Raw genomic sequence first — 19,587 nt, 5'->3', positions numbered from 1 at the left:
CCCAGCTCACATGCAATGCAACAGGCGTGATAGCTCTCCCCAGCCTGGTCTGCTCCCGATTCCAACTCTCATGCTCACTGGTGGGAGCAGTGGCCCAGCAAAGGAGACCCCCACAGCACCCAATCAGGCTTGTACCACTCCTCTCGTGTGTGAAGGTTGGATGCTGCAGCATAGTCTGGCATGGCCCGCCTCACCTCAGTATTTGCCCATGTGTGCTGTAGCCTGGACTGGCCTGGCCTAACCACAGCTCATGCTGGTGGGTACTGCCATCTAGTCCAACCCAAGCCAGTCCTCAGTCCCAGCCCTAATACGAACTGGCTGATGTTGTTCACGGATGTGCCAGTGGCTTCTATGGACTGGCCGAGCTTTGACTCCTGCACTCACCGACAAGGACTGCATTTTGTCAGAGGAATTCTCTAGGCTCCTCCATCAGGTCTCCTCCAAGTGGCAGATATTTCACACACCAGTTGGTCCTTGACTAGCCCAACTTAGTTTGCCTCCTGCCCTGTCAGGAATAGTGGCCTTGCCCAACCAGCCTATACTTATTCTGGTTCTTACTGTTGGTTGCTACAAGCTAGCCACACTTGGTCCATGTCCAGACACAACTATGGTCTTGTTCAGTGGGGCAGAGACCTAGCCCATCCTGTCATACACCCACTATGGCTTTCACAAGCACCAGTGGGAGCTGGAGTTTAGCTCAATCTGGCACACCCATACCCAGCACACACCCATGAAAAGGACATTGCAGTCATGTCCAGTCCAGGTTGCCACACCCATTTCAATTTTCACATTCACCAGTGGAACCAAGAACCCAGCTGAGGTGTCCCCTTAGCTCCCAATCCAGGCCTGTTCCCAGCCATAGATCTTGTGCATGGCTGTGGTTGCTTTGACTTATATTGGCATAGATGTCCATCTTGGCCTTTGCCACAGAATGCTGCAGACTGGCCTGTACCAGTCTGCCCCCAATTCCAACTCTGGCAGGCAGGTGCTATAACCTGATTCTGCTCAGTGCTACCATCTCTGGCTCATGCAAACCAGGAGCTGTGGTAGCCTAGCAATTCTGCCTGTTTCCTGCACGTGACAGTGGGCTAAGGTTGGCTGGGCCCTACCTGGTCCTCTCCACTTTAGAAGCAACCAAAACATTTGCTAACAAACGGAGCTACCTTGCCTGTCCTGACCGACACCAAGGCCTGAAGCACATGTTCGCTAGCAAGAGCTTCAGCCCACCAGAGAGGTTTCCCAAGTTCCCCCACAAGACACAGATCTCACATGTGCCCCCTCCATTCCAATCTTTGTATGAGCCTGTGTAGGCTGCGGCCCTGTCTACCCCACTCTATTCTTGGGTGGGCCTGCAAGTGCTGAAACCTGGAACTGCCCAGCCTATTTCTAACCCCAGTACTCATGAGTGTTGGAGGGTTCCATGGCCATGTGTAGCTTAGCCCATCACTACCCCCAGCTCTTATGCTAACCAGTGAAAATTGCAGTTCCACAGGGGTGGACCCACATATCCCAACACAGAATCTACTCCTGGACCTGGTTCTTTCACATACTAGTTAGTTTCATGGGCCAGCCTAACGTGATCTGTTCACTTTTCTGACACTAACTGGCAGGTATTGTGATGTAGTTCTGCGAGGGAGACCCCCACCACTAGCTTTAGTGTGGGCTGGTGTGTGATGGTAAGTGGTTTTCCATGCTAACTAGCCCAGCTCAGCTCTCCCATGTGGGCTGGTGCATCAGTCTGACCCAGATAGGTGCTCCGGCCTCTCCCGTCCAAACCATCTGGTCTCAGTCCTCTTGCTTTTAGCTGCAAGAACCGTGGCCTTGTCCTTGGTAGTCCCTCAGAAGCCATTCTTCATCTGAAACACACTCCTTAAGCAGTTCTCCCTCTCCTACATTCCCCTGACCCTTACCCTAATTAATCCACAGTCCCTACGCACAGAAATGCCTAGATTCCCCAGCCTAGCCTTCTGAAGCCCAGAGAGTGATGTGCTGGCCTATAGTTCTGCCTGCCCATAAGGGTCCCAAGTTCTTGGCACGTGTGCTGGCCTGGGACCTTACTCTTCTACACACCCAAGTTCCAGGCCCATTCAAAGTCCCTCGAGCTTGGTCCACTTGCACACCAGGCCAGCATGCTAATCTGGGTCTCTCTCCTCCTCTCACTCAACCCAACCCCAGACCAAACATGTGGGGAAATGCCCCAGCTAGCTCCACCAGCCTGGACATGAGCCCCCAGGTCCCTGCACACGCTGATGTCATTCCTCTTGGCCTGTACAAACTCACATCCCCAGGCTCCCATGAGCTGCCCTGGCAATATGCATGTAGGAATGGCAGTAGCACTGCTCCTAGCCACATCTGGGCAGGAATGCTGGAGTCCAGAAAAGTTTTAAATATCTTCAAAATGTCAGTTCTCAATCTAATACTAAAGTAATTCTCAGATTGGAGAAGATGGCTGACCACAGAAGGTTGGTGTGGCTGAGTGTGTGGAGAGGTGGGGACAGAATTTAGTGCAGCAGAGAGCACAAAGATTGGAATTGCTGGGAAAGGTGTCTGATGCTCCCTGGAGTTTGCAGGACCAAGGCAGCTTCCGTGGAGGCAAGAGAGGACGAAAAAAAAAAAACAACCACTCAAGATGGCAATCTGCAGCCTGAAGTGGATGCCAACCAGGGCAAACAGGGACTCAGACAAAACCTGATGAGTCACACATCCATGCAAGGAGAACTCCATTCAGAGTCTTAGCTTGAAGAGCCCAAATTTAGCTCCAGCAGAAAAAGGGTCAATAGGATGCCTGCAGGCAGAAGACCTTGTGAGATAAGGAGAGGCAGAAGACCTTGCAAGATAGAGAGCTAGGAGCCGTTGGGTGCTTTCCAAGAGCTTGGAACAGTAAGTTTCAGTTTCCCAAGTTTCTATTTTACAAAAGAGAGATAAGTTTCCATTTCTCAGACACTGAACCATTCTTGAAGACTGTACCAATCATAGCCTTGTGTAATGTAAATATGCCAATGGGATCCCTGTAACCATGCACCTGCTTCTGTAACCTCGCTTCCTGCTTCCCATATCCTATAAAAAGACCCAGCTTGGGCTGCTCGGCGCGACTCCCTGCTCGAACGGGCGGGAGTGCCCACGAGTCCGTGTGAAATAAACCTTGCCTCATGCGTGATTGCATCTCTTGGTCTCCTGTCTCGTGTCTGCCGGAGGGCTCCGTTCGTCGTGGGGCGAGGGGCCCCTGGCCACTGCCCACTCGGGTTTAACAAGCTGACCAAAAGGAGACAGAGAGAGGCAGAAGGTCTCTCTCGCTCTCTTTTTTTAAAGAGTTATTCATTTTATTACAGCCAGATATACACAGAGGAGGAGAGACAGAGAGGAAGATCTTCCGTCCGATGATTCACTCCCCAAGTGAGCTGCAATGGGCCGATGCGCGCCGATCCGATGCCGGGAACCTGGAACCTCCTCCAGGTCTCCCACGCGGGTGCAGGGTCCCAATGCATTGGGCCATGCTCAACTGCTTTCCCAGGCCACAAGCAGGGAGCTGGATGGGAAGTGGAGCTGCTGGGATTAGAACCGGTGCCCATATGGGATCCTGGTGTGTTCAAGGCGAGGACTTTAGCCGCTAGGCCATGCCGCCGGGCCCCAGAAGGTCTCTTAGACCAGGACACTGGTAAAGAGAAAAACAGCCTGAGGAGGCAACCATAGTCATAGACCCGAGCAGCCCCTACTAGAGGAGGGAATGCCATTGGAGAAAGGGTAATTGGGGAGAGAAGCATACGGGTGGGAGGCATGTGCAATGAGATCTGAACAAACCTCCACCTGAACACTCTTGGATGTGGGCCACCCAGACAGACACTGGAATCATCTGAAATGGAGATGCGGGATGCTTCAGGGACAGAGATTTCTTTCGATGACCCAGCAGTGTGAGGGTGGATTCCAAGAGTGCACAAGAGTAGTGCCAGTGCTGAACAACCACCCAGCAGGCTGCAGGGAAATCGAATGGCAGAAGTGTGAATTCTGGGGGAAACAAAGGCACACAGTAGCTGCCGCTGCTTGCATGTTGGGAGCAAAGGAAGGTGCGGTGCCCCAGAGCGCAGAGAGTCTAGCTCCTGTTTGCACAATGTGCGGCAACACCTGAACCACTCTTGCTCTAGGAGACTGCCTGGTGGACTGAGGTTACAAAGGCACCAGGCGATGGGGTGCCTGTACACAGAACTAGAATGTACAGGCCTTCGGTAGCAACCCTGCTGTCAGAAATTGCAAAACCTCCCCCATACTTGAACAAGACTGCAAAATGCAAATGCCGAAGAGTGAAAGCACTGGCTGGCCACAAGGTGGCAGCAGCTGACAAACATTCCGGTTGCCTGTCTTCTAATGGCGAGTTTAAAAGAATCCCCATAAACGCACTTGCCACCTGAAGAAAACAAACCATAGAGAAAACATCACATCCACTCCACATCCACAAGCAGGGACACACTGTGTGCATCTCTGCCTCAAAAACCGCCAGGTCAGAAGACACAGTTGTCCCAGAAACTCCCAACAGCACATCAGAGGCTAAAACCTCAAAGTGACAAGAAAGCACATAGACATGGAAAGAGGCAGCAGGAAAAGAAATTATTCAGATGAAGCAGCCAGCACTCCCCGCCCCCCTGCAAAAAATGACCAAAATATCTCATCAGTCTCAGAGATGCAAGAAGACATCGAGGTACTACCAGATAAGGAATACAAAAAAATCATCATGAAACTTCAGAGGCAGAAGAAGGCATATCAAAATTAGAAGATAACCAAAATGAGAACACACAATTAATAAAATATCTGGAAGAAAGAAAATCTGAACAAAGCCAAGAAGTCTATACAAGAAATGAACAACACTGTCAAAAAATCGAATATCAGAATTATGGAAATTCCAGAAGATGTGGACAGACAGGATTACAGGAGGTGAAGGAGATGTCCCAAACTCTGGGAACATGGGAAAGCCAAATTCAGGAAGGACAAAGAACTACAGACAGATTCAACCCCAAAAGACACTCACCCAAAGATGTCATTACCAAGCTCCCCTCAAACGAATATAAAAAACAAATATTGAAACAAGCATGAAGAAAAGACAAAATAATATTTAGAGGAAAGCCAATAAGAATCACTGTGGACTTCTCAGCAGAGACCCTTCAAGCAAGAAGAGAATGGAGCAACATTTTTTTCTGATCCTAAAAGAGCACAACTGTCAACCAAGAATACTATATATACCCAGTAAAGCTCTCATTTCTATTTGAGAATGAAGTAAAATACTTCCACAGTAAAGAGAAGCTAGAAGAAGATGTCAACACTAAGCCAACTCTAGAAATGCTTCTCAGAAGTGTGCTGAAGTCAGAAAGAAAAGAAACAAACCATAATCAAAGACGGCAAAGAGGTAGATCTTCTTCTTAAGACACACAAAAGGCTACAAAATTAAACAAACACACACACAGAGTCATAACAGAGCTAAATTGCAACCTCTCAATACTATAACTCTGAACACAAATGGCCTAAACTCATCAATCAAAAGACATAGGTTAACAAAATGGTTCAAAAAACAGGACCCTATTATCTGCATCTAATCAACACATCTAATCAACAAAGATGCAAAGAAGGGGAAAGTGAGAAGATTGAAAAGGGCAACTCACACCAGTGCGAAGGAGAAAAAAGCCAGTGTAGTTATTCTAATTTCAGATGATATAGACTTCACCATAAGAGATATTCAAAGAGATAAGAATTGACATTATATAATGATAAAGGGAGTCATTCACCAAGAAGAAATAAAAATAATACATATTTATGCGCTAAACACAAGAGCACCTGGCTATATGAAACTACTATTGATGGACTTAAGGGGAGACATAGATGCCAATACATTAATAGTGGGAGGCCTTAACACCCTATTAATACCAGTAAATAGATCAATGAAACAGAAGCTCAGCAAAGAAATAACAGAACTCATACAAACAATAGAACAAAATGGATCTAATATATCCTTCCATCCCAGGGACACAGAATATACATTTTTTTAAACTGTACAGGGCATCTTCTCTAGGACTGACTGACTACATGATAGGGCGTAAAACAAGTCTTACCAGTTCAAAAATATTGAAATTATACCGTGCATCTTCACAGATCATCACGGAGTGAAGCTGAAAAATCAATACATTGAAATACCCCAGGAAATTTGTAAACTCTTGGAAGATGAACAACTTGTTTCTAAACAAACAATGGCTCAGAGAAGAAATCCCGGGACCTATAGAACACAAGGTTTCTTCAAGAACAAGAACTGCCCATTTTTCTCTGCTGCCGTCCAGCTGTGTGGAGGCAAGGCCCGGATGCATTCAAGATTCAGCTTCACCCATCACCCACCGCCACTGCAAGGAAAGCATCGCTGCTGGAAATATAATAGACATTATCTGTGACAGCCTTGTGTGCGGCATACAGGAAGCTAGCCAAAGCCTTAGATGAGCACCAAGCCCACCTTTGTGTGCTTGTGGCTAGCTGTGCTGAAGTACGTGATGTGATATGTCAAGTTGGTGGAGGCCCTATAAGATAACAAGACACTTGTGGAATGGGCAGGCCTCTGTGACGTTAACCAGGAGGGGAAACACTGTGAAGTGGTTGGCTGCAGTTGTGTAGTGGTTAAGAACTATGGCAAAGAGTCTCAAGCCAAGGTTGCCATTGAGGAATACTTCAAGTGCAAGAATTAAATAAAAATTGCTCTCTCGCCAATAACAAACACACAAAAATCTGTATCTTTGTAATGTTAGGTTTACCAACATTCTGGTTCTGTCTGAGTAATATGTGCTCAGCATCGCTTCATGAAGGAGCAGTTTTACCTGACAGCCCAAACATTTTGCTGCCCCGTGCAATGAACATCTTTTTTTCTCATTAGTTTTCTTTGAAGAACAGTGCCAAATGCATCTGTTTCACATAATTCCCCTGAAACCTGGTCAAAAATTAGCTTCAGGAATGGTAACTCCAAAAATGCTGTTATGCTTCAGTTCCAAGAACCCATTCACTGTGCTCACCAATGAATTCTGTGCCTTGGAGCTTTAATTCTTGCTGAATTCAAAATCCATACATCAAACAGAACTCTGTGTCTCAAAAACCATAAATTAGTTTGAAACTGTTTCTTTGAAATATGTTTAAAACCTGTTTATATATCAAGTTACTAATTAACTGAGGCAATTTTTAACAAGAATAATTCTGCGTTTTTGGAAAATTTTGGTGGAACTACAATTTTAAAGATACAGAAATATTTTTCTTCTTGCAGAAGGATTCTGCTTTCAAAGTCACGTGCGAAACAAATGATTTTAAAGCAACATTCAAGGGAATCATGTTTGGAGACAAAAGCACTCTGAAAACTGCTTTAAAATTTTGTTGAAACTCAAGTTTTTAGGGCAAACTAAACATCCTGGGAAAGAAGATTTGATAGAACCTAAAAAAACCTTCCAAATAACACAACAAAATTCATTCAGTATGTGTTTCTTTTGACATTTTATCAAGATTTAAAGCTCCAGAGTGTAGAATAAATTGGTGAGCACAGTGAAAACATGGATTGTTGAATTCGCTCAGGGAACGGCATAATAACCGCATTTCTGGAATTACCATCACTGACAAGCAATTTTTTAACCAGGTTTCTAGGCTATCACGTGTAACAAATGCACTTGGGGAATTAGTGTGAAAGTAAGCCACTTTAGTGAATAGGCAAAAGAAGGATTATAGACTTTCAGTGTAATGATCAGAAACTTCATATCCAGATAAAACTTCACAGCCCAAATGATTTTTTTTTAAAGATTTATTTATTTTTATCGGAAAGGCAGATATACAGAGAGGAGAGACAGAGAGGAAGATCCTCCGTCCGATGTTTCACTCCCCAAGTGAGCCGCAACGGCCAGTGCTGCGCCAATCCGAAGCCGGGAACCAGGAACCTCTTCCTAGTCTCCCACGTGGGTGCAGGGTCCCAAAGCTTTGGGCCGTCCTCGACTGCTTTCCTAGGCCACAAGCAGGGAGCTGGATGGGAAGTGGAGCTGCCGGGATTAGAACCGGAGCTCATGTTGGGATCCCGGAGCGTTGAAGGTGAGGACCCCAGCCACTAGGCCACGCTGCCGGGCCCACAGCCCAAATGATTTTACAGTACCAATCAGTAAAAAAGTAATGCTGAATATACATGTTGTGCAGACAGGAAGCTGGAATTTTGGTGAAACTAACATCTCAAACATTCAGAGTTCCTTTTTATCTTGTAGAACAGGTCTGTTTTCAGAAGAAACTTTAGATACAAACGGGCTTTCAAACATCTCTCAAGGGAACTGTGGTTGTCAAAATCATATAATACAGAATTTCTGAGATGCAGTATGTTTTTTGAGCAATTTTTCTGAATTAAGTTGAAAACTGATGTCTTAAGGTCAAATATTTCTGGAAATAAGGTTTCAAAAACTTTCAAAAACCTTGCAGTTAACACATTGAATCCATACTGCAGGATTCCTGAGACGCAAAGCATTTACTTGGGAAATGTTTTAGAATTAGATTGCAAACTGAAGTTTTGAGAGCAAAAGCAGCATTGCCGTAATACATAAGGTTGGGTAGATCTTACAAACCTTCCACATAAACCATACACTGCGTTCTGCAACCTGCTTGTTTCAACATTTGCGCAATAATTAAAGCTCCAAGGCACACTGAAGAGCCGGTTTGGAAATTGCTCATAGTACTGCTAAGTAACTGCTTTGCTGGAGAAACCATGACAGGCATCTCATTTTTTCTAGTAGGTTTCAGAAGAATTACGTGGGATGAATGCATCTGGATCTGTTCTTAAGGGTAAATTAGGCTGAAAATAAGCAGTTTTAGCACATGCCACAACAAAAGTTGAGGGCGCTCAGGAAACTTATGGAAACCCAGTATCCAGAGACAACTTTATAGCTCAAATTATTTTGCAGTAACATTCTGTAAAGCTGTTCTTTCATGAAGTAAAGGTGTATATATATTACATGAGAGAACTCAGAATGTTGGTGAACCTAACATTCCAAAAAATGCAGAATTCTTGTCTTCTGGCAGAACTCATCTATTTTCAGAAATAACTATGCACACACGAGTTTTCAGAGGGAACTGTGTCATCCAAAATTGTGTAATTCAGGTTTTCTGAGATGCAAAGTGTTCTTTTGAAAACTGCTTTATAGTTAAAATAAAAACAGAGGCCTTGAAGGTAAATGAAAAACTCCTGAGAATAAGGTTTGACAGAACTTAAAAACTTGCACATTTCTGAGACATAAAGTGTGCTTTTGCAATTTGCTTCTGAGTTAGATTGAAACCTGATGTTTTCAGGGAAAACAAAACATCCCAGGACTTCATTTTTATTTTTTAATTTTAAAGTACAATGCACATGAGCTCCATTTCCAGAGACAATATCACAGCTCAAAAGATTTTCTGGTAGGAGTCACTACAACTGCTCTTTCATGAAGGAATTCTGAATGCATATTACGTGGAGTCATTTTGATAGGATCAGGATGTAAGTGATTGCAACATTTCTTTTACTGGGTCACTGAATATACTTATTTTCACATTAGTTTCCCTTAGAGAATTGTGCTGCTTATATTTGCACACATAATTCCCCTGAAGCTTGACTGAAAAATGAATTGTTGGGGCCTGCCACGGTAGCCCAGTGGCTGAAGTCCTCATCTTGCATGCATTGGGATCCTGTTTGGGCGCTGGTTCTAATCCCGATGGCCCTGCTTTCCATCCAGTTCGCTGCTTGTGGCCTGGGAAAGCGGACGGCCCAATTCCAGTTGTTGCGGCCTCTTAGGGAGTAAATCAGCTTACAGAAGATCTTCCTTTCTGTCTCTCATCCTCTGTGTATATCTGACTTTCTATTAAAAATAAAATAAATCTTGGGCCCGGTGGCGTGGCCTGGCAGCTGGAGTCCTCGCCTTGGGCGCCCCGGGATCCCACGTGGGCGCCAGTTCTGGTCCCGGCAGCTCCACTTCCCATCCAGCTCCCTGCTTGTGGTCTGTGAAAGCAGTCAAGGACGGCCCAAGGCTTTGGGACTCTGCACCTGTGTGGGAGACCCGGAAGAGGTTCCTGGTTCCCAGCTTTGGATTGGCGCAGCACTGGCCTGTTGCGGCTCACTTGGGGAGTGAATCATCGGATGGAGGATCTTCCTCTCTGTCTCTCCTCCTCTCTGTATATCTGGATTTCCAATAATAATAATAAATAAATAAATGAATAAATAAAATAAATCTTAAAATAAAAGGAAAGAAAAAGAAAAATGAATTGTTAGTTATGGTAACTCCAGGAATGCAGTTACTTAGAAATTCCATAAGGGATTTCAATAACGGTATCTTTGGAATGTTAGTTTAAAAAAATTTTGCATTCTCTATGTAATGTCTTCTGCATTACTTCCCGAAAGAGCAGTTTTATATTATTAGAAATTATTTGAGCTGTGGTCTCTGTTATGGAGTTTATGATGGCTATCCTGAGCCTGTCAAATATGAGTTTGTTTTCATATTAGTTTCCCTTAGAATCCAGCACCAATATCATTCTTCCCACATGATTCTCCTAAAATCTGGTTCAGAAATGAAATGCCAGTCACGGAGAGCCACAGGAATGAAGTTACAGCAGCTGAAAAGAGGAGGCACCAAATGTCCACATTGTGAAGTTGCAGGGACTCCATTTGTGCTGGTAGAAAAGGAAGAGTGTAGCTCTTACAGAGCTAAATTCATACTTACTCTCTAAGACACAAATTTCTACCAGCTTTTACTTATAAAGAAGAAAGGATATGAGCATAAAAATCCCTGGGCAAGAATATAGCAGCTTTACTCAATGAATAGCCGTGAGGAGAAATAGAAGCTGTGCTATATTTAAAGAACTATACAAGCAGAACAAACTGACACAGTCACTAACATGGATGAATCTCTGCCATGCCAAGAAAGAAACAGAAGCCAAGGAGTTAGAGCTTGCTGCATGACTCCACCCAGGTTCATTTGAGGATAGAAAACTACCGTATAGCTAAAGGACTGTGGGCAATTGTCAAACTGAGTTAGACTAGACAGACTTAGATCTATTTCATTCTATAAAAATTACACCCTATACTCCCAAAAAAGTGGTTGGCAATTAAGGCTCTGGCTTAATCTAGTTCTTTAAAGTACCAAGTGGTTCATCTTCATTAGTCTTGAACGATTTATGTATATGCACTTCAGAGTGTTTGTGGGAAAATATAAATTATAAAGAAGGGGTTTTGGGTGTAAAAATTATTGAATCTAAGTAATTTTTCATAATTGGTATTTCACATTAACTTTTGTAAGATCCCTTCACATATAGTCACTTATCAGTCTAACTAAAATATCTTTGTCAATTTAAAATGTCTTTAGAATTCATTGGTTGAGGCCTAGCACGATAGCATAATGGTTAAGGTCCTCGGCTTCAACGCACCAGGATCCCATATGGCCGCCGGTTCTAATCCTGGCAGCTCCACTTCCCATCCAGCTCCCTGCTTGTGGCCTGGGAAAGCAGTCGAGGACGGCCCAAAGCCTTGGGACCCTGCACCCACATGGGAGACCCCGGAAAGAAGTTTCTGGCTCCTTGTTTTGGATTGGCGCAGCACTGGCCGTTGCGCTCACTTGGGGAGTGAATCATCGGACAGAAGATCTTCCTCTCTATCTCTCCTCCTCTCTGTCCATCTGCCTTTCCAATCAAATAAATAAATCTTACAAAAAAAATTCATTGGTTGGTACTCTGGATAATTTTTCCCATTATATAGAAAGATTCTGGAATTCACTGCTCATTGAATATGCCTGAACCTGTGTGTACTGAAGCGCACAGCAGTGCCAGTTACATCATTGAGGACCACGATGCACCTGCTAACTAACTTTCTCTAAGGGATCTTTACAACATTTCCTCTTCAGCTCTCAGTCTCGGGGAAAAATGGATTAAAATTCCAGAATAAGCATCTCTCTCTGCTTTACTAGAGTCACTTTCCCCTACTTTCACATAAAAGAAAAGCAATATTCAATTTCCCAACTGATTAAAATACTTACACATGTTGCTTAGCCTGCCAAGAGCTCATCATATTGAAATATCAAATTTTATAATAAAAATTGGATTTATAAACTGTAAAAATTGGATTTATAAGCTGTATGAGTAGTCATTTATAGTATGGAAATTGAAAACATAGGTGGTGACAGATTTAGGTAAGTGTAGATGGAGTTGTCCTAAACAGAAGAGAGATTATTTATCTTAAAAGTGTGAGGGTCTTCCTTAGTTGGTTTGTCACACAACCACCCCCCCCAAAAAAAGTCAATATGTATTTACAAGTATAATCTGAAGGGATTTTTAAAAAAACATCATACAACAAAAAATTCAGCCTATAATAGCACGTGAGGACAGAAACTAAAAAAAAATTTTCACAAATATGACAATTTTATTACATGTTTTATTTATGAATATCAAACTGTTTTGAGAAAGTCAACATGACTGATTTTAAAACATGACAAATTAGGAATGCAAATGTATAACTCAATATTGAGTTTTTTGTTTGCTTCTCTATGTTTTCAGAGAAAGAGTGTTATAAACTTGTCTAAATGTCTTTTACTGATTTTAACTACCTGAGGCTCTAAACTGTGATCATGGGTCTTCATTGCAAACTCTGTCACCATGACAGAATTTCTTAACTTTTAAAACACTTTCTAAAGGCAACTTAATGAGTTTAAAACAGCAAAGTCTCTTCAACTGATCTGCCTAATCCACTTTGTCTAATTGTAAACCGTCCCAGTTGGATAAGATCAGAGACACTTGTGTAAGTCCACTGCAAACACTTTTAAACTGATAACAATATACAACTTACATTTCCATCGTTTAAACAGGAATTTACTATTCATTATGGGAGTTGGATATAACTGTTCGGTCATAATCAAACTTTACTGATTATATTCTTACTTCTTGGGACAAAGTTCCTTTCTAAGAACCGGGTATCCAACGCCAGAATTTTTATGGACAAAGTGAAGGTCCTAAAATGTTTTTGACATTTTACAAGCTCTGCTAGCAGTATAGGCTCAATGGCCAGAATAAAGGTACTTAAAAAAAAAAAAGGCTCTTCCTCCTGTGCTTGAGATTTTATTAATTTGGGAACAAAAACAGTAGAATAGTACATTTTTACTGGTCAGAGCAATTACAGTGCCAATCAGCTCACGCACTTGCAAGTGAGTGATGAAATTAGGTGACAAGCATGGGAGGAGAGATGGGTGTGGTCCATGAAAATGAGCAGAACAGCAGGATGTGATGAGGCAAATGACCAACACAATACTTCTTAAATTTACACAAATTCATGTAACCTTTTTAGAGGGGGGAAAAAAAAAGTCATTATCTCTCTTAAGAGAAAAATCAGACAGGTTTTTCACTGATGGGTTACAAATACTGGGAAAAAAAAATCAAGTTAATATAAAGCAGTAAAAAAATATAAAATACATGTTATTAAACTATCATTTATATTCTAATTCTCAAAAAAATATGGAGAATGTCTATTTAAAGTAAAATCTTCCTGAGAAAAATCCAGAGTGGAAAAGCAACAATTTAGCAGATACCAATGATACACAGAGATCAACAATTTGGCACTTCTATTTGATTTGTAAAGAAAGTGAATACCAATATTGTTACACACAGATTCTCATTCTGGAGAAACAGGATATTGTCTTCAAAGGTTCAAATGTCTCTCATTCTTTTTCACTGTTTGTACTATCTGGCCAAAAGTTCCATAAATGGTAACATTTGAAATATGGAAATCTTGATGTTCCAAAGGGAAACACTGCTTAGTGGATCCATTCTTCTGGAAATTCTTGCTGCAAATTTCCTCATAGCCCTTGGACATGGCCTTTTGTTTCATTTCCTCTTTTTCAGGTTGTATTGTCCTCAAGTAAATAAAATAAGAAAAACTGACTCGACTGTTTCACGATCGATTCCTTGGTTTCCGGTGTGTCTGCATGTGAACCAGTCTCAGCTCCAGAATCACCTCTGTGGAGGGCAGCTGCTTCTGGACTCTCACAGCAGGACCTTGAACATGGCTCTGTGTCAGCCATGGATGGTTCAGGCATTCTTCAGCAACCACTGAATCTCTGCATAAAGAAATGCATTTCGTACTTAAGACAAATAGTCAAACTTCACTTAAAAAAATTACAGCATCGTTTTTTTTCTAAGAAATAGAAAAAATAGAGCATAAGTTAACTGCACTTATTGTATCTTATTTGGGAAGTAGGAAGACTTGAAAAAAAATCTTGTGATGAAAATCAAAGTAGACGGTTTGGAATTTGAGTATAATTTCCTTTCAGATGGAAAAATCTCTGTGAGGATTAGCTGTTAACATCATACCAATTCTAAGTGTTGACCCATCGAGTTATAAGTTGTCTACTACACGACACTTCTGCAATTCAATTTGACTACTACTGAAATTCAATCGTAAAGCATAGTTCATATTTTCTAAAACGCATTCACTTTTTTTTGCCACTTTTATTCCAACATGTATGAAGTGAGGGTTTTCTTCTAGTTCAAAATTTTCACTCTGATATTTTGGCTCAGCAGTCATTTTGTTTAGAGCTGATGAATGAGAAAGTGACAGCGATCCATACTAAATGATGCTCAGGTTTCTTAAGTAAAAGTTTCCTAATGGAGTCAATGCGCAGTAGCAAATGCTTTCCACAGGACGACTTAAATTCATCCGTGAGATGTTCAAGAACGTTTCTTGCTTATCATCACCTGAGAAAGGGGATGCTCCTGAAAGCATGACATACGGTAACATTCCAGCGCTCCTAAGAAGGGGACATGTGACAACAGTGAATGTCACATTTCGTTTCTCAGCACCAGCTGCAGAAATCCTCACGAGGGTTCTTGCCACACTTTGCTGTTGTGCTGACAGGACTGTTTGAAACGAAGAACCCCGGCAGCTGGCGGCAAAAGCAGAACAAAGCCGACGAGTCTAGTTTCATTTAAGAAACTCACCGCTTGCCTTTCTGCTCTGTATACTGCTGAGCAGCAGGACTGCTACTTCTTGTATTGTTGTTGTTACTGTGTAACAAAGACTGTTTTACTTTTGAGATTGAAAAGACTCTTGGTAGGAAATCTGGAAGTTACCAAAACTAACTGGAAAACATTAAAACAAGGCCTCGATCGGGGTGATTATTGTTTTGATATCTTACCTCACTGCCCCACATTCTGCAGCTTTCTGGACTTTTCCAAGAGTATTAGGCTACCTGTCAAATTGGTTACTATATGTGGCTGTTGCTTTCCTTAAAACACTGTGAAGTAACATTTGTAAATGTATTTAGTGGTAATTATGTATATTGGTAAGTAAATTAAGTAGTCTAGTCCATAAAAAAAAAAAGCTTTCAAGACTTTTTTTTTTATAGTATGTTCCACTAAAGGATCCGGCTTAAATCACAGAACTTTGAAACTGCGAATTATTTTCTCTATTCTCACTGTCAATTGTTTTCTTCAACCCAGCCTTCTCCTGCCCTTCTTTGTCCTCTGAAATTTTCTTTTGTAAATTCTCAGTTCCTTCAAGGACTGCCTCTGTTACCCTGTCTCAGAAAGGAGGCCGGCTATGCCCCTTTCTCCTCCACCATCCTATGTAGGCCGCCTCTGCCCGTCTCCTCCACCGCACAATGGAGGCCAGTTGTTTGCCCAGTTCACAACTACCCATAGGTGAAGAGTCCTCTCTCTGTCAGGCTTGGGCCAAAACCTTCTCTACTGCTTGCCTTACTGCAGTAGAGAACTGTCTCCTTTCTAGAACCAGAGCCATTGTTTCCTAACCTCAAAATGCTGGCTCAGCACTAAAGCTTTCTTTCAACTATTCATACTCTCGTCTTCGGTCACACTTTGCAAATTTTTCCACAGCTTTAATCTGTTAGTCTGTTTTCTTCTAGGTAATCTACCAAATGAAGTGAGAGCGCTTCTTTTTGCCCACAAGAAACCCATGGTGCTGCCAACTTTCATCTTTCTTGTGCCAGGAGCGCTCCACCTTCTTTGGATCCACATGAATGTCCTCTCTGTCCCACGCTCCTAGCAAAACATTTATCACCAACTGGAATATCTATAAAGCTTGTTACTTATTAAAAAATCCTTAGTTTCACACAAGCTCCTACTTCATTAAAATCCTCTCCATTTCTTCAAGAACTAATCCTTTCAAGCCCACTTATATTTCCAGCGAGACGGATACCATTTTCACCCTACTCTCTTTTAAGTTGATCATTTTAAAATTTAATCCCCAAAAATTAATACCTTAGAGTAGAATTTCAGGATCAGCAGATGACTGGACCCACTGCCACATGTGAAAACTGACCCCCAGCACACACACACAGAATATTCAGGAACACTTACACACATACTCAGGAGAACTCATCGCTTCTCTTTGCTCTTCACTGTTCTTTGCTTTAAAGTCCAAAACCAACTATCTTGATGTCAGCTAGTGGAGATTCACTTGTCAACATGAGATTTTGCTGCTAAATGAATAAATAAATAAATAATTAGTAAAACTTAGATTAAGTAACATTACTTATAGCTCATAAAACATAGATTTCACCTGTTGATTTCAGATTGAGGAGGTTAACAGGAAGTGATAATTTGTCTAAGAAATAGTTTTACAATACACTTGTTATGTGAAAGTAGGCTTCACAGCTATCATATTTCTCAATTGCCTTCCCTACACTGACTCTTCCCCAACAAACATAATTTATCTCTACTGTAAGATGAAAACCAAATGACTTATACTTTCCCTATGACCCCAAATCTACTGAGCCAATGTATATACCCTATTCCCTCAAAGCACAACAATTAAAAGCATAGTCAATTTCCATTCCGTAGTACTTAATATCGCTGCAAGTTTGGACTTACTATTCCCTAGACTGATAGTTTTCCCCACTTTATTCTGCACTGTAGAGTACATATAATGATTACATTTATTTAGTGATATATAGATATGTATAATGATATGTAGACATATATATATATAAAAAGTTTCTTCTTCAGCTATGAAAAGTTTGCTCCAGGTCTCCACATGGATACCAAAATGTTCACTCAAATCCCTTGGGTAAAATGTACAGCTACCAAATATGCATATTATCCCATATACATTAACCTATCTGTATGTATGAACACACACATACGTGTATCTTTATGTGTATATATGTATATAGATATATAAAATACAACTTCTGTGTAATGAGTTATTATATTGCATTGAAGAAATAACAAGGAAGAAAAATCCCTCGGTACAGGGTCAATGTCTTTTAAAATGATACTTTCTCTCTGAGGTCGGTTGGTTGATTCCACAGACACAGAACCTAAGACCTAAGGATGTGGACAGAGTTGACAGTCCTTTTGCCATCAAGGCTCATTTTCTCAACGTTGGTATGGTTTTCCACTTTAAGTGACAGAAATACTCAAACAGGGATGGAGAATAGGGATATATGTGGCAAGGGCTATCCAAGGCTACAGAATCAGCTTCATATATCTGTGAAGTCATGTTTACTTTCATATAACAAGACAAGCAGCTTTTTTTATGAACAAGAATGTAAAATTCACTATTTTGTTAAATATGAGATTTTGAATTTTTTTTTGTTTGCTTTAGAAAAGTCTGTGCTTTCTGTATTCTTACACTAGGAATGTTTCCAAAACTAAGGTGAGAAGCATTAGAATTGATGAGAAATACCTTAATCCAGCCCCCAGAGGATGCTAGGAGCTGATCACTACCTCCTTTTCAAGGTTAATCACATGTGACTATTCAGTAGGCAATCTGCATTCCAACTCAGTCTTTAATCCCTAAGTAAGACACATATTCTGAGTTCTCAGGTGTTTGCTTGTGTGGCTTTGCTTAGGAAGCTCCTACTCTTCTCCCTGACATCTCCACCACTCCATGCATGGTCCATTTCATCACTCCAATTTTATAACACCCTGACATTTCTTCCCTTCCAGATGGCTGGTCTTATTCTGTCCCTCACATCTGATACACAGCAAGCTTATTCCATTGTCTATCAGTATGTTTGATTTTCTGTCTACTGCTTGGCTCTCTTGATGTGGGAATGAATGCATAAATTTCCTTTTCTTGCTCTTTTCTGTCCTGTCACTCCATTACCGCACGTCACACAACCTAGATTCCTGTGCTTCCCTCTGAGCAACGACATCGCATTATCGACATTGGTGTCCAGCCATTCCTTGTTGACACACTCTTCTCCTGCCTTCCACAATAAAAGAGTAGCCTGGCTATCTCCTATTTCTCAGCCCACTTCCTCTCCCATTTTCCCACTGAACATTGAGTTTCTCATAGCTTAATCTTGGGGAAATCTTTTTCTAAATGTACAACCGATCTAAACTGAAGGCCTACATAACACTTTTACCTTGTGACTCACAACATTTCTTTCAGACTTCTTTAACTATTTCTTACTCTCTCTTCCTGAATGTCTCAGAGGAACCTCACAGTCAACAGGAACAAAACCAGACTCACATTTCCTCCAAGCAATGGGAACCTTGTTAGGGAATGCTGCCGTAATTCGTTAGGATAGGGTACAACACTAAGAGGTATCTTTCTCAGATGTCTTCCTTACTCCTCCCATGTCACCATATATCTCCATTTAAACATTTCCAAATGTCTGTTCTTCATCAATATAAAATTAAATTTGTCATGCTTTCTTGCTTATCTGCCTTATACTAAACAGTTGCCTTATTTCTATTTTGATCACATAGCAACAGAAGGCTCTTTTGTTTATAAATGCAAAAATAAAAATAAAACATTGGCTATCCCCTTACATTAACCCATTAATAGCTTCCCATTGTTCTTGGATAATCTTCGAGTGTGGAATCTAAAATCTTGCCAGGTCTGGTTCTAATTTCTACAAGAAAAAAAAAAAGTTGCAACAGAGGAGTTTTTGCTTCAAAAATGGCCTTAGGAGGTGTTACGTGCTCCACTTATAATCTACCTCCCTGCTAATGAGCCTGGGTAAGCAATGGAAGATGGCCAAGTGTTTCGGTCTCTTCCACTCATGTGCCACTCTGGATGACATTCCAGACCCTTGGCTTCAACCTGGCCAAACCCCTGAGACAGCAGGCATTTGGGGAATGAACCAACAGACAGATCTCTTTCTCTGTGTCAATCTGCCTTTCAAATAAAATAAATCTTACTCCCCAAAATAATTTCCATTTTAGGAGTTTCAGAAGTGTAAATATTACTAACAAGAAACTTCTACTATCATACCTCTCTTTTCAGAGGACCTATCATACTCAGTTAACTGTTGCGGATTGTGTCATGATACCAGCAAACAAAAGTGCCCAGGCAATAAATAGATGAGAAGGACTTTTTTTTTTTTAACTTGAAAGATTTAGAGAAAGTGTGTGCATTATTCAGTAAACAAATTTTGATTGTTTTCTAAGCTATGTTCCAGAGGAAAGAATAAAGCAGTCATGAGTCCTTTTAGAACCTTATGTTCCAATGGGACAAATAAAAACAGACGGACAATACAACTTCAGGTAGTTTTCAGTGAATGCTATGGAGAACTCCAATAGGGAGACAGGTGAGAGTGCCTGCTAGTGGTATGTACCCACACATACTACTGTAAG

Source organism: Ochotona princeps, chromosome 20 (assembly GCF_030435755.1).
Source record: "Ochotona princeps isolate mOchPri1 chromosome 20, mOchPri1.hap1, whole genome shotgun sequence".
In the NCBI taxonomy this organism is placed as follows: domain Eukaryota; kingdom Metazoa; phylum Chordata; class Mammalia; order Lagomorpha; family Ochotonidae; genus Ochotona; species Ochotona princeps.
The sequence above is the reverse complement of the archived record's forward strand: the minus strand, read 5'-3'. Positions refer to the sequence as shown.